Source organism: Physella acuta, unplaced genomic scaffold (genome assembly GCF_028476545.2).
Source record: "Physella acuta isolate Inbredline_101_S28 unplaced genomic scaffold, ASM2847654v3 ptg000265l, whole genome shotgun sequence".
NCBI classification, from domain to species: domain Eukaryota; kingdom Metazoa; phylum Mollusca; class Gastropoda; family Physidae; genus Physella; species Physella acuta.
The window spans coordinates 767,764-781,411 of NW_026731784.1; the positions used below are offsets into that span (position 1 = coordinate 767,764).

Below are 13,648 nucleotides of genomic sequence, written 5' to 3' on the forward strand. Positions count from 1 at the left end.
ATATATCACTGACGTAATAACAATCACATATACTGTAAATATATGAGGTTTGATGTATAACTATAGACTTTAACACAACAACTATGGTTCAATTGTCTCTTAATCTACTTCTGTCATAAGCGTTGTTCCCTTTTTTAATTCAGCAAAAAAAAAAAAAAAAAAGATGGCAGCTTAACCTGAGCTAATTTTCTTCTCAATGGACTTGATCGAATCCCGTTTTCGTAGTGTCGTAAGACATGTGCCCGAATACGACAAACTCCTTAAAATTGGCGTTGCAGTGTTTCACGGTAAAACAAAAACAAACACACAATTAATACTTTTAACGTTATAAATATCACAAACTGTTTTATCTGGAAAATAAAAGTATTATTCTATATTGATGAGAGTTCCCAAACAGTTTAGATACTGTCTAGAACTAAATGTCTTTTTTTAAAACTTAAAATACATATTACTATAGCCATTTCTTATTACATAGAAAAGGTAAAGGGAGACCAATCAATCAAACTAACAGAGCTATATATTATAAAAACTTTAAAAACATATGCTTAAGAAATAGGCATATTGCTCATAAAATACATATGTAAAATTAACACATTTTAGAAAATATTTTTAAAAACTTAGCAAGAATGCTAAATTTTATATATAAACGCGTTAGGTTTTACAATTAAAAACCGTGACTTGAATGTATATCGTTTTTAAAGAATAAAGATCCAACCCGTTAAATTACGGTCTCTTCAACTGCACCGTTTGGTTGTGAATAATTTTTAACTTTCATACAATACCTTACCCTCAGACATGCAAACCCCACAATCCCCTTAACCGTTTCAACGACCCCACCACCCACCGCAACATCAATATCCAGAACTTATTTAAAGTTCTAAATCTTGTCTCTTTCCCCTCATCTTTCACACAGCAACCTTTTGAAAACTCAATGCGACCACTACAACACCCTTTCAACTAGTCAACTTAAGTTGTTTCCCTACATAGAAAATGCTTCACTGTCCCATTGACCCTCTCTGAAAAATTTCCTTTCCTCTCCCAACCCAGACTTCTGACACTTTCATTTGACCTTTACCCTTTTACCGTAATCCTTTGCAATTTTTTATAATCAAATACATGACATCATGTAAATATTCATTATGTACATTTGCAAAATCTTTCGTTTCTATTTGATGTTAAAAATTATGTTAAAAAATTTGATGTTGATGTACTTGTTTTAATTGCAAATAAAAGTATTAAAAAAAAAAAAAAAAAAAAAAAAAAACCTTTCATACAATAAAATGTATTAAACTCTCATTGATCAGGCAGAAACAATATAATAACAGTACAACAAACTGACCTGTCACGTGGGATGTTCAGCTGACCAAGAGTTGGTCAGTCTGATCTGAAAGGTAAACTATGCTTTTATTTATAAAATAAAACAGTGAGATATTAAATATGTAAATGTCCACATAAGACAATATTTTATACATTTAAATGGTCATATAATACGATGTAACCACATGTGCAATACATAAAAAGGATAAATAATAAAATATAGCACTATATATGATATGTTATAGGTCTATAACAGTATAACCATACCTAATTACGCCGGGACTTTAAAATGTATACATTGGAGTGCTACGAATTATTGCAACATGTGTCCAGTAGGTATGTTCTACATGTCTCTAACGGGCCCAGCATATGTCTGGCAAGGGTCTTCTTCTTCTTCGTTTTTAATTATTAGTGTTGAAGGGGATCGATATTTATCTGCCAGTGGGTTTGAACTCGAGACTTTGTTCGAATTTATGAACCATGAGCTTTTTGCCGACTCGACCACGCCTCCAACACAATTAAGCGATACAGCCTGCTTTTTTTTTGGATTTGCTTCAATAGCCTTTGTCCAACCAAGAACAAACTACAAGGTAGCAGTTGTTTAATTTTGGAGTTGTCTCTCCTAGAAGAGTGGCTGTCCCCAGCTAGCGAGCCTCATCTTCCCGAGGGTTCGAACTCGAGACTTTTCGGTTTAGCAAGCATGAGCTTTACCGACTCGACCACGCCGACCCCAGATGACCACTGAAGCGTGTGGTACTGTTAGCAGTTGGATATCGATGGCGTAGTGGTAAGTTGTAGAGTTGGTCAGTAGAGGGTGTAGCGGTCAGTTGTAGAGTTGGTCAGTAGAGGGTGTAGCGGTCAGATGTAGAGTTGGTCAGTAGAGGGTGTAGCGGTCAGTTGTAGAGTTGGTCAGTAGAGGGTGTAGCGGTCAGTTGTAGAGTTAGTCAGTAGAGGGTGTAGCGGTCAGTTGTAGAGTTGGTCAATAGAGGGCGTAGCGGTCAGTTGTAGAGTTGGTCAATAGAGGGTGTAGCGGTCAGTTGTAGAGTTGGTCAATAGAGGGTGTAGCGGTCAGTTGTAGAGTTGGTCAATAGAGGGTGTAGCGGTAACTTTTAGAGTTGGTCAATAGATGGTGTAGCGGTCAGTTGTAGAATTGGTCAGTTGAGGGTGTAGCGGTCAGTTGTAGAGTTGGTCAATAGAGGGCGTAGCGGTCAGTTGTAGAGTTGGTCAATAGAGGGTGTAGCGGTCAGTTGTAGAGTTGGTCAATAGATGGTGTAGCGGTCAGTTGTAGAATTGGTCAGATGAGGCTGTAGCGGTCAGTTGTAGAATTTGTCAGTTGAGGGTGTAGCGGTCAGTTGTAGAGTTGGTCAATAGAGTGTGTAGCGGTCAGCTGTAGAGTTGGTCAGTTGAGGGTGTAGCGGGCATACGTTTTAGTTCAGTCACAGTTTGTCAGTAGAGCATGTTGTACAGTTGAGATGTTGGTAGTGTTAGAGTTGGTCAGTAGAGTATGTAGGACAGTTGAAATGTGGGTAGTGTTAGAGTTTGTCAGTAGAGTTGGTCAGTAAAGCATGTAGGAGAGTTGAAATGTGGGTAGTGTTAGACCATGCACATTTGTTACTTTGAAATTAGTAATCAGGTCATCTAATTTGTTTTAGTTATAAAACTATCACTTTATCTACATGACCAAGACATTGAAGACTCGGATATGTATTTAAAGATGTATCGTCACTACAAATTTAGTGTAAAATAGTAGGCTACTTTTGTTAAAATACGAAGAAACATTATATTTATTTTAAAGAACTTCGACTTTTTTTACGTTTTATTGTTTTTAAACATACTTTGTATAATAAAAAAAAACGGTAGCGATTTTTTTTAAATTTTAGCCTATTTTTTATTCCCAAATGTTATTGAATAATAATTATTTGTCCATATCACTCAACCCAAATCCAGCCACATCAAAGTCTAGAAAAACTGGACACTTTACTACGGATGATTATTGTAAAGGTCATGATTTAGAAAAGTTCTGCAAACATAAATACACTTTTTTTCTATAAAATTATAGCTTTAAGCATAATCATTTTAAAACAGTAACGAATTTAGTTGTTTCTGCCTATAAGTGTAGTAAATTGTTTAACCGATTTTGACTAAGAGACTTCTTTAAAAGTCATTGCCCTTACCAAACTATAAAACAAAACGGAATGTGATTTAAAAAAAAAATGTTTTAATGGACATACATTTTACTTTATTAACAACTAAGTGATGTTCAACAATGTAATCACGGCGTTTACATTGTAGCTGATTTTTAGATGATTTTAAAGTTGCAAAAATTAATATGATTGACAATTTAGAAAACGATAAAAATGGTCTCAGTTTACACTATATAACACCACTGTTATTTATATTACTTTATTTTATTTCCAAATTCATTTTAGAAACAGTTATTAGTTCATACTACTAAAGCCAAATCCACAAAATACATTGATAAGCCTGGTTCGATTTTTAGCCCATAGAATAGCAAATTACGAGTTAATATGTTATTTAAACTATTAAAAACATTAATATTAAAATACAGTGGATTTAAATTAGGTGTTATTAATATAATGTTTAAATAAATCAATGTCCAAATCAAATAACATTGTTTGTCACATACAACACACATGAATGTCATACGGCGGACACGTAATACATTACAAGTGACATAATGTTAAGTACTAGTAATTCATGACACGAGAGATACATTTACAACTTAATACGCTATTTGCAAATTATAAGACGCTTCTCAATTGATGGTATTGAATCTAATAAGAGGTCATCCAACCCTTAATGGCGGTCTCAAACAATTTAAATAATACACCCCCCCCCACCCCGCTTAGTCCTCACCCAGTCCACACGTGTCACGTGTCATCAACCAACACCACCCCGCACATCTGATGCTAACGTCCACAAAAAAACTTGTTAGACCACTTTAAAAATTACTTATGATTAACTAATTCGTAACAACCTTTATTTGATGAATTGTATTTGGGGTAAAATGTGTGTGATAGTTGAATACCTGGCCATCAGGAGTGAATGCGTGAGCGATCAATCACTGTATTTTGTTTGCTTTTTTGAGATCACTCACTGACTGAAGGGGTGAATGTAGGGCTATATAATCGGGGTAAATGAGATGTTCGAGAGGCCGCCTATATGAATGCAGGGGGAAGCTATGTAATTTTACTGTTAGAACTTGAAATGTATCCAGTATTATTCCTATGATTTTTATCTTTTGTATTCATACACTTTAAGTATAAGCACTGTATCAAACGGTGGATGTTTGATTACTGAAATGAACTGTATTCATTATGGATTTAACTACTCTAAATAAAGTTGTGAAATGAGCTGCATTGATTGTGGATTTAACTACTCTAAATAAAGTTGTGAAATGAATTGTATTTATTGTGGATGTAACTACTCTAAATAAAGTTGTGAAATGAACTGTATTCATTGTGGATTTAACTACTCTAAATAAAGTTGTGAAATGAACTGTATTCATTGTGGATTTAACTACTCTAAATAAAGTTGTGAAATGAACCAGCAGTTTATCGTCTGTCTTTAAAGAAGAAAGAACTCACAATAACAACTAGTTGTTACTAAAACAACAAATTGTTACATAATTCAATAACACGTAGGGTGTACCTTGTAGCGTCATTAATTAATACTTTATTATAATTTCCAATTGTATATAAACATATCAAATGTGTGATATATATATATATATATATATATATATATATATATATATATATATATATATATATATATATATATATATATATATATATATATATATATATATATATATATATATATATATATATATATATAAACAACTAAGATTTAAAATTAATTTTATTTTTAACACACGCGATAATTACGGTTTAATCTGTACTACCTTTATTTTATGTATGGAGTCAACATTTTATTACCTTGAAAAAAAAATGAAAGGGCTAAATAAAATGGTTAATGTAAAATGTCAAAGCAACAATAAACTGTTTCGATATTCCTTACATGTGGTTACGCCCATTTCTTTTAAAGTTTATGACATTAGTAGACTACTATACTATAACAGGCCACAGTGAGAGATACACATAACCTGTCATAAGGATCTACGATTTTGATATAATACTTATATGGATGGAGGGGCCCACTTATATTTTTTGAATAGGGGCCCAATAATCCTAGATACGCCACTGGTTGTATACATTGCATAGTTTACGTATAAACTGTTCATGAGATAATTGTGGCAGTCATAGTTACTCAGTCACATCATGGTTTACCTTTCAAATCAGATAATGAACCAATGTGTTCTAATCTTCTAAGGTCTTTTTTTAAGCTTTAAATATATATTACTATTGTCATTTCTTATTTCGAAGAAAATGTGAATGGAGGTACATCAATAAAACAAACAGAGCTATTTATTTTATTAAATTTAAAAATTATAAATTAATAAAAAAAATATTGAATTACAAATACATTTAAAAAGTTACATTGTGTTTTAGAAAATATTAAAATAATGAAGCACGAAAATTAATTAACATTATAAAATCTATTACGGTATAAAATAAAAAACAGTGACTTGAAAGTATTCATTTTTTAAAGACAAGTGATACATTCTGATTTATTTTATTGTACATGTTATATGGTGGTCGATTATGTAATACTTTTTAACGTTAGTACATTTATTAAACACTAGTGATAAAACAATAACCCCCATTGACCTGTCACGTGTGATGATCAGCTGACCAAGCGCTAAGAGATGGTCAGTCTGATCTGAAAGATAAACATTATATAACTTAGTAATTATGACTTCCACATCTTATCAAAAGTACTTTCGTATTGTATTTATCTGACGATTTGAATAACTATTCAATAGTGGCTCTTTAAAAACTGGGAATTTTGTAAATTTAAGCTTTTGGCTCTTCCGTCGCAAGAGGTTGTCGACCCCTGCCCTAGAGTGGTTATTGGCTGAGAATTAGAATTATAGCTTATATCAGGGGTCGGCAACCTGCGGCTCGCGAGCCGCATGCGGCTCTTTTGATGTCAAGGTGCGGCTCTCGAGTTCCATGCACAATGATTAATAATTGTATTATTTCATTTTCTAAAGTCATAAAAATATTAAACTGTAAAGAAAAACAACTTTGAATAGTATTAAAAAACTCATCAGAGAACAGTTAGAATAGGTGAGGTAGAAAGTAAATGGACAGCTGACAGCCGCTTTGGCACCAGGCTCAGTCCCACAGCCGTGCTGTAGTTAGCCCAGTGTCGACTATTCCGTTCTTGCCACTGCTGAAGTGCCGATTTGTTTCGAATATCTTTTAATGGGGAATGTTATTTTATTCAAAATGCATCCCTCTGCCGAAGTATTTTAGTTATTAGTATCCTACGGTGGAGCCAGGTACTGGATTGTGGGGAACAAGTAGGGTGGAAGATAAGCACTGTGAGAGCCGAAGGACAGAAGCGACCGATTCAGTCATCAGACCTATATCCAAGCCAGTTAGTCAGAGTTGAGGGCTGCTTGGCTATGGCAGACACCTCCTGAGACAGTAGTGTCCGTAAAGAAAGAAAAAAACAAAGTTATTTGCTTCTAAAAAGGATTGGGATTGTCCTATAGTTATATTATTTGATAACTGACTTAATCATAGCAGAGCTAGCTAAAACACTTTTTTGTGCGAAACATGTTTTTCTATGAATCAATATTAGTTCATATTTAACGGTATTTATTTCAAATAAACAATTACATTTATTTACTTAATTCTAATCAAATACCAGAATATTGGAAAAATAATGTTAGTGGCTCTTTAAAAACTGGGAAATTTTGTAAATTATAACTTTTTGCTCTTTTGTCTCAAAAGGTTGCCGACCCCTGGCTTATATGAATCTATTATTGTTTTTTTTTTTTTTTTTTTTTTTTTTTTTTTTTTTTTTAATACTTTTATTTGCAATTAAAACAAGTACATCAACATCAATTTTTTTAACATAATTTTGAACACCAAATGAAAACGACAGGTTTTGCAAATGTACATAATGAATATTTACATGATGTCATGTATTTGATTATAAAAATTGCAAAGGATGACAGTAAAAGGGGTGAAGGTCAAATGAAAGTGTCAGAAGTCTGGGTGGGGAGAGGAAAGGAAATTTTTCAGAGAGGGTCAATGGGACAGTGAAGCATTTTCTATGTAGTGAAACAACTTAAGTTGACTAGTTGAAAGGGTGTTGTAGTGGTCGCATTGAGTTTTCAAAAGGTTGCAGTGTGAAGGATGAGGGAATATATTTTTGTTCTCACATATAATATGACACATCAGTTTGTTAAGCTGAATAAATTGCTTGTCTTAGAAAAATGTATACATTAAAGTCTATGTTTTCAAATTTTATAACCTGAAACATTTTAAATTCATATTAGCGTAACTACTAATTTGTAATATTTCTTAACACTTTAAGTAACTTTGTCAGATAATCCATACTGTAGCCAATATTTTTTTTTAAATATATCTTTCTAAAATGTACTAAAACTGATAAGTCAGTAATTTCGTTTGTGTTGTCTCCCTTGTAATGTTTCCCATTGAAAAAAATGGCTCTTTGGCAGATATATATTTAAATAAAAAACAAAACAACAACACATTTTGTTCCAGACAGTATCTTTAATGATTTAGAACTCTAACCAATACAGTATGAAATATTAATTGTAATATTTTAACTGTAAAATATGTGTATAATGTTTAAATTGCGTTATTAATTACTTTTATTTGGTTTAACTTGTAAAACACCGAAATGCTTAAGGAGTTGTTTTTTTTTTAATTTGTCATACGCCGATTAAGAAGAAAATTATTTCAGGTCCATAAATGACGTCACACTCTTAGTAGGAAAGGGGGGGGGGGGTCCGTAATTTTGTGACGGTGTGTGATAAGGGGAAGGGGGATTATTTCGTGTTTAAAAAAATGTTTTAATACATTGTAAAAAAAAATAATTAATACACTCTATGTTGATAGAGTTCAGTCAAGAAATGGGAAAACATCACTGTTTTAAGGAACATTCGTTCGCTTATAGTAGAGTGATCGCTTGCATTATTGTGATGTTTATCATTTATTAGTTAATAGTTATTAGTCCACACTACTCAACCCAAATCAAAACAAAAACAGTTACAAGCCAGGTGTTAATTTTACATGCATTTATAAGCCAGGTTCGATGTGTACATACATATTGTATAAGCCAGGTTACATGTGTACATACATGTATCAGTCAGGTTCTATTTGTACAACTATATTAGCGTATACCCTGTCTCCACAGAATAACCAATTACTAATTAATACATTATTTAAAATAATCAGGCTTAAAATGTTGTAATACGAGTTGTGTTTTACTATAGTGTTTAAATAAACCATTAGCAAAATCAAATAGTATTAATTGACACATACACCACACATGTTAGACACGTAATATCTAAAACACAAGTTATGCATGACAAGACGTATGCATTTCAAACATAATATTTTCACATTCGGGTGCACTAGTTAGAAAACGCTTCAAAATTAATTGTATGAATAAGAGGTTATCTAAACATGTGGATTACTAACGCGATAAATATCATACAGCGTTACATTCAGTGAACATATCCCAATATTAAGTAAATACGCAAGTAATATTGCAACAAAGATAAATGTTTCCAATTGTCTAGTCTTTTCGAAAACATTTTAAGGGCGATAACTTAAAAATTAACTTCATGATATTTTGATATCATTCATTTTTTTTTCTTTTATAACAAAAAGGGCCAATAATTGCACGCAATTAAATTATCAATATAATATATTGATACTAGCAAACATCATTTATCATTTTTTTATATATGTCTTAAAAAGCGGTGAATACATCAATTACTGAAACTGTGGCAAAGCGTTATACATCTATCAAAGACAACCGATCTGGTCGGTTTCATTGACGCTACGAGTGCCCCATTGTATTGCTGTAAACAATATCTTCATTCTGTCAACTATGGTTTTTAGATTCATTTTATGTGGGGGGGGGGGGGGACTTTTTAGTTTGATAGGAAATACATTTTTTGGACTTACACATTTTTTTTTAACTGTACTAAACGATACTTTCAGTTATGCAAGTACCAGTAAAGTTTTAACACAGTCATCAAATTTAGTCATCTGAATTATGATCAATTAAGATAGCTCCAACGTTTAGTGAAATATTGAGTTCAATATTTGCTGAGTAGGCCTACTTAATTTCATTAACATTTTTTGTTTGTTCTTACATTTTGTAAATGCTGGAAAGTATTTTTTTTTGCCTCGCTTACGATGTAAAAATTAATCACTACAAAATGTGATTGAGAGAAAAGTTAGACGGATCATTGATATGAACAATGATATGATTCAAAAATTTAGTGGGAAAATCTATAGTTGCTCATCAAACGTTCGAGATTTACAGTATCACTGAAAGGTAAATACGTCATACATTTATTTATGTATACTCGTAATGTCTAGGCATCGAACAAACTATAAGTAACTCTACCATAATCGTTTTGCTAACTCTATCATATATTTAGGTGTTAAAAGAGAAATTTAAAAACTAAAACTGTTGTGTCAAAAAATTATAAAGTGTGCATTCTATCATGTATATAAATATCTTCCTAACAATAATAAAACGCACAATACCAAACCAAACCAAACAATATAATCACATTTTCTATTTAAGTGCTACAACATTTTATGCACCATTAACATGTAAACATATTAATTTATTTCTAATCAGAGTTTCTTTCCAAACGAAATGAAATTTATATAATTTATATAGAAAATATATACTTTTAACAGTCTTCGCCCCCCCCCCCCCCCGAAGAAAGTTTACCGCCCCCCCCCCCGACAATTTCAAGTGCCCCCCCCCCCCCCCGGAGAAAAAAGTCTGGAAGAAGCACTTTTTCTAATGAACATATTTCAAATCAAATTCAAACTCAGTATAAAATATAACATTGGACCACTACTACATACATTTTCGTAACAAATTATGTGGGTCGGCGTATAGATACATTACGTAACTGGAAACAAGTGTATGTCCTTTAATTAAATACATCATACAAAAAGGACTTCCATAATGTTATTGAGTTTGTAAATATTTTGTTATGGACAGGGGTGTTAGTGGGGATAAGCTCCCACTGTCTATGCAATCATATTTTTTTCGTGTTATATGCTTTATAATATTTCCAGAAACAGTGATTTTATTTAGAGACAATGTTCCTGTTTTACTGGTCTAATTAAAACAATTTTAATTACTGATTGGTTAATTAATATTGAACTTTATAATTATAAATACAACATATGGTTTACATATACAATTCAATTTCACGTTTCATATGTCTTGTTTTTGTTTAAGGATGGATTGATGACATAATATGGCATTTGTCAGGTCACCAAATAAAGTGATATTTTAAGCAGTTGACATGGAACATTACTATACCGTTGTTTTATGCCAACTGGGTTTTATATATGTGGAGAGCCGAGCCCAGGACAGAGGAAATCTCTTGCCAGGAGGGGCGACAGGAAAACCTAACCTAACCTAATAAAAATGAATGATTCCAATATACTACCGCCTTATTTCATAACATTTCAAAGGCGATACTTAAAAGTTATTTCAACTGCACTTGATGCCATTGAATTTTATTTTTATATACTGCAAAAGGCCGATATTTGCAAACTATTAAATTATCAAGAAAATATATTGATACACGGAAACAGGTTTAATTTTATTCATATATGTGTCTTAAAATAAGTGGTGACTAAATTAATCGTAAAAACAGTGGCCAAGAATTATACATTTATCAAAGACAACAGATTAGGTCTGTTCAATTGACGATGAGACTTGCGTCCTAGTATGTTAACGTCAAATTTTGTCACAGAAAGAAAGAAATGTATGTGGACGATAGAAATAATGGATTTTAAAAACATATCAATTATACCTAACGTAGCTGGTTATCTAGCAGAACAACAAAGAAAAGTACGGGTGATGTTTCCACTGAATGGGGACTCAAGAGTTATACAACAAAAATATGGCATCAGGTCTAAGGATTCTGGAGTTTGTAAGACACCATATCTTTTGAAAAGGAGATGGAATACTGCGGCTGTATGAAAATACACTGTCCGACTATGAGCACAGAATCAACCCCCCCCCCTCCTCTCTCTGGCTGAGCTTTGGGTTTATGTTGTCCAGCAATACCCAGACAAGCCATAGAATTTCTTGAGAAAATGAAAGAGAAAGTTAAAGCCAGTGAAGAAGTCAAATGTTTTGTGTATGACTACAATGGTTAAAATCTATCTCCGGAATAAAGAATTCCCTCCAGTGAAGGCCCTAATGTAAGAGTGAGAGAAGATTTTTAATGATATAGATGGAGTGACCACAGTACATGGACGCTTCTATGAACTAACGAGCAACTTTCATACACTAATGGGCAACCATACTCAGTACTATCAAAAGGCCATTAGGTTCTTAGACATGCCAAAAGTCGACAAGCCAAAAAGGGCTTTTAATATCGGTTCAGCAGCTGTAATCGGCGAGGTGTATACAATTTTGGTGAGCTCCTTGCCCATGATATATTGGCATCCTTGAAGGGCACAGATAAAGAATGGCTGGTTGATCTTCTGTATGCCTTTAACAGCGGAGATATTGACAAATTCATAGGACTGAAGGTAAAATGGTCTACTCAGCCGGATCTGAAAGTCAATGAACTTGTAACTAGGAAACTAGATCAATATGTTATGTTTGATGGAGATGATATTCCAAAGGCCAGCAACAGATACACAACAGACATTTGATAGTATTGCCCCGACTGTCAAAATTAAGACAAATCTGGTTGAACTGTTAGTCATGAAAGCTGTGAGGCTTGGGTTAGTGAGAGAATCTAGTGATGAAATAGAACAGAAATGTCACATGACATGGGTACAGCCTAAAGGATCGCAAACAGATTTCCGGCATGCAGAATCGCCTTGAGTTGTTTGTAAAAGATATTGGCTTGATAGAACGCCTGGTACAAACAACTACTTATGGTATTCTCAAATAATTATTGAGGCAGTAGCCTATTGCATTTTTTCTTCTTTTTTTTTTTTTTTACTCTATTTGGTTTAGATCGATTTTTTTTTATTAACCATAAACAACTGCAAGTATATAAGTATAAATAAAGCTAGGTTGCTTTATTATATGTAAAGAAATAATAGTCAGTTATGATTGTAAGTTTTGATACTTGTCAAGGAAATATATAATTTGGTCACTTATCATTTGATTAAATGCCAGTGAAATACATTACAATTTAAATAATAAAAAAAAAAGTTTATTTTGACAAAGGAACAATTAACATAAGGGACAGTTGTAATGGTCAATACAATTATGTTCACCAGTGTGACTTGTTGGGATTAAAATGCATAACATGTTGTCTTCAATCGACGTATAATATGTTGTCTACACTCGACACATAACATGTTGTCTTTAATCGACACATAACATGTTGTCTTCAATCGACATATATGTTATCTACACTCGACACATAACCTGTTGTCTATATTAGACACATAGAGTAACATGTTGGTGTGAGGGGATAGGTTTTGGTGCAGTCTATCAAATGCAATTTATTTGATTGTGTATGTGTGTGTGTGGGGGTGACACATTGAAGTGTGATGGAAAATACATTTTTTTCGAACGGACTCATTGCAGTTGTGTTTTATTTTCAACTGTATTAAATAACACTGTCAGTTATCTAGTACCAGTGAAGTTTGAAGACATTCATTAAATTGAAATGATTTTAAACTTAGTGACATGATTTAATCTACACCAGACACACTGACAGACAAACAGACAACCAAGCATGCTCCGTATTTGCATCTTTACTTAAATCTATATATAAACCATTGGTTAAAAAATATTGACTTTCTGAATTATAATACATGAAAGATAGCTCCAACGTTTAGTGAAATATTGAGTGCAATATTTGTGGAGTACATAATTTCATATATATATATATATATATATATATATATATATATATATATATATATATATATATATATATATGTTTTTTCTAACATTTTGTAATTTATCGAGAGTAGAAAATTAACCACACGTACATGAAAACAAAAACTTTTTTAAAACATTCTTTCATTTTTTTTTTAACTTCAAACTTTGACTTTCAATTAAATAAAACGTAAATGAAAACACATAATTAAGTTGCGTCTCTTCATTTATTTGACTGAAGTAAATCGGTGCACCGAAATGGTTCATTTTACAATTTAAACCACAGTTGTTAGTTAAT

The 13,648-nt window shown here is 32.5% G+C and overlaps 1 pseudogene; it reads left to right on the top strand.

Annotated features, from left to right (window-relative positions):
* Positions 1-11,204: 11,204 nt before the first annotated feature.
* Positions 11,205-12,406, top strand: LOC131939154 (26S proteasome non-ATPase regulatory subunit 13-like; annotated as a pseudogene).
* The last annotated feature ends 1,242 nt before the right edge of the window (positions 12,407-13,648 follow it).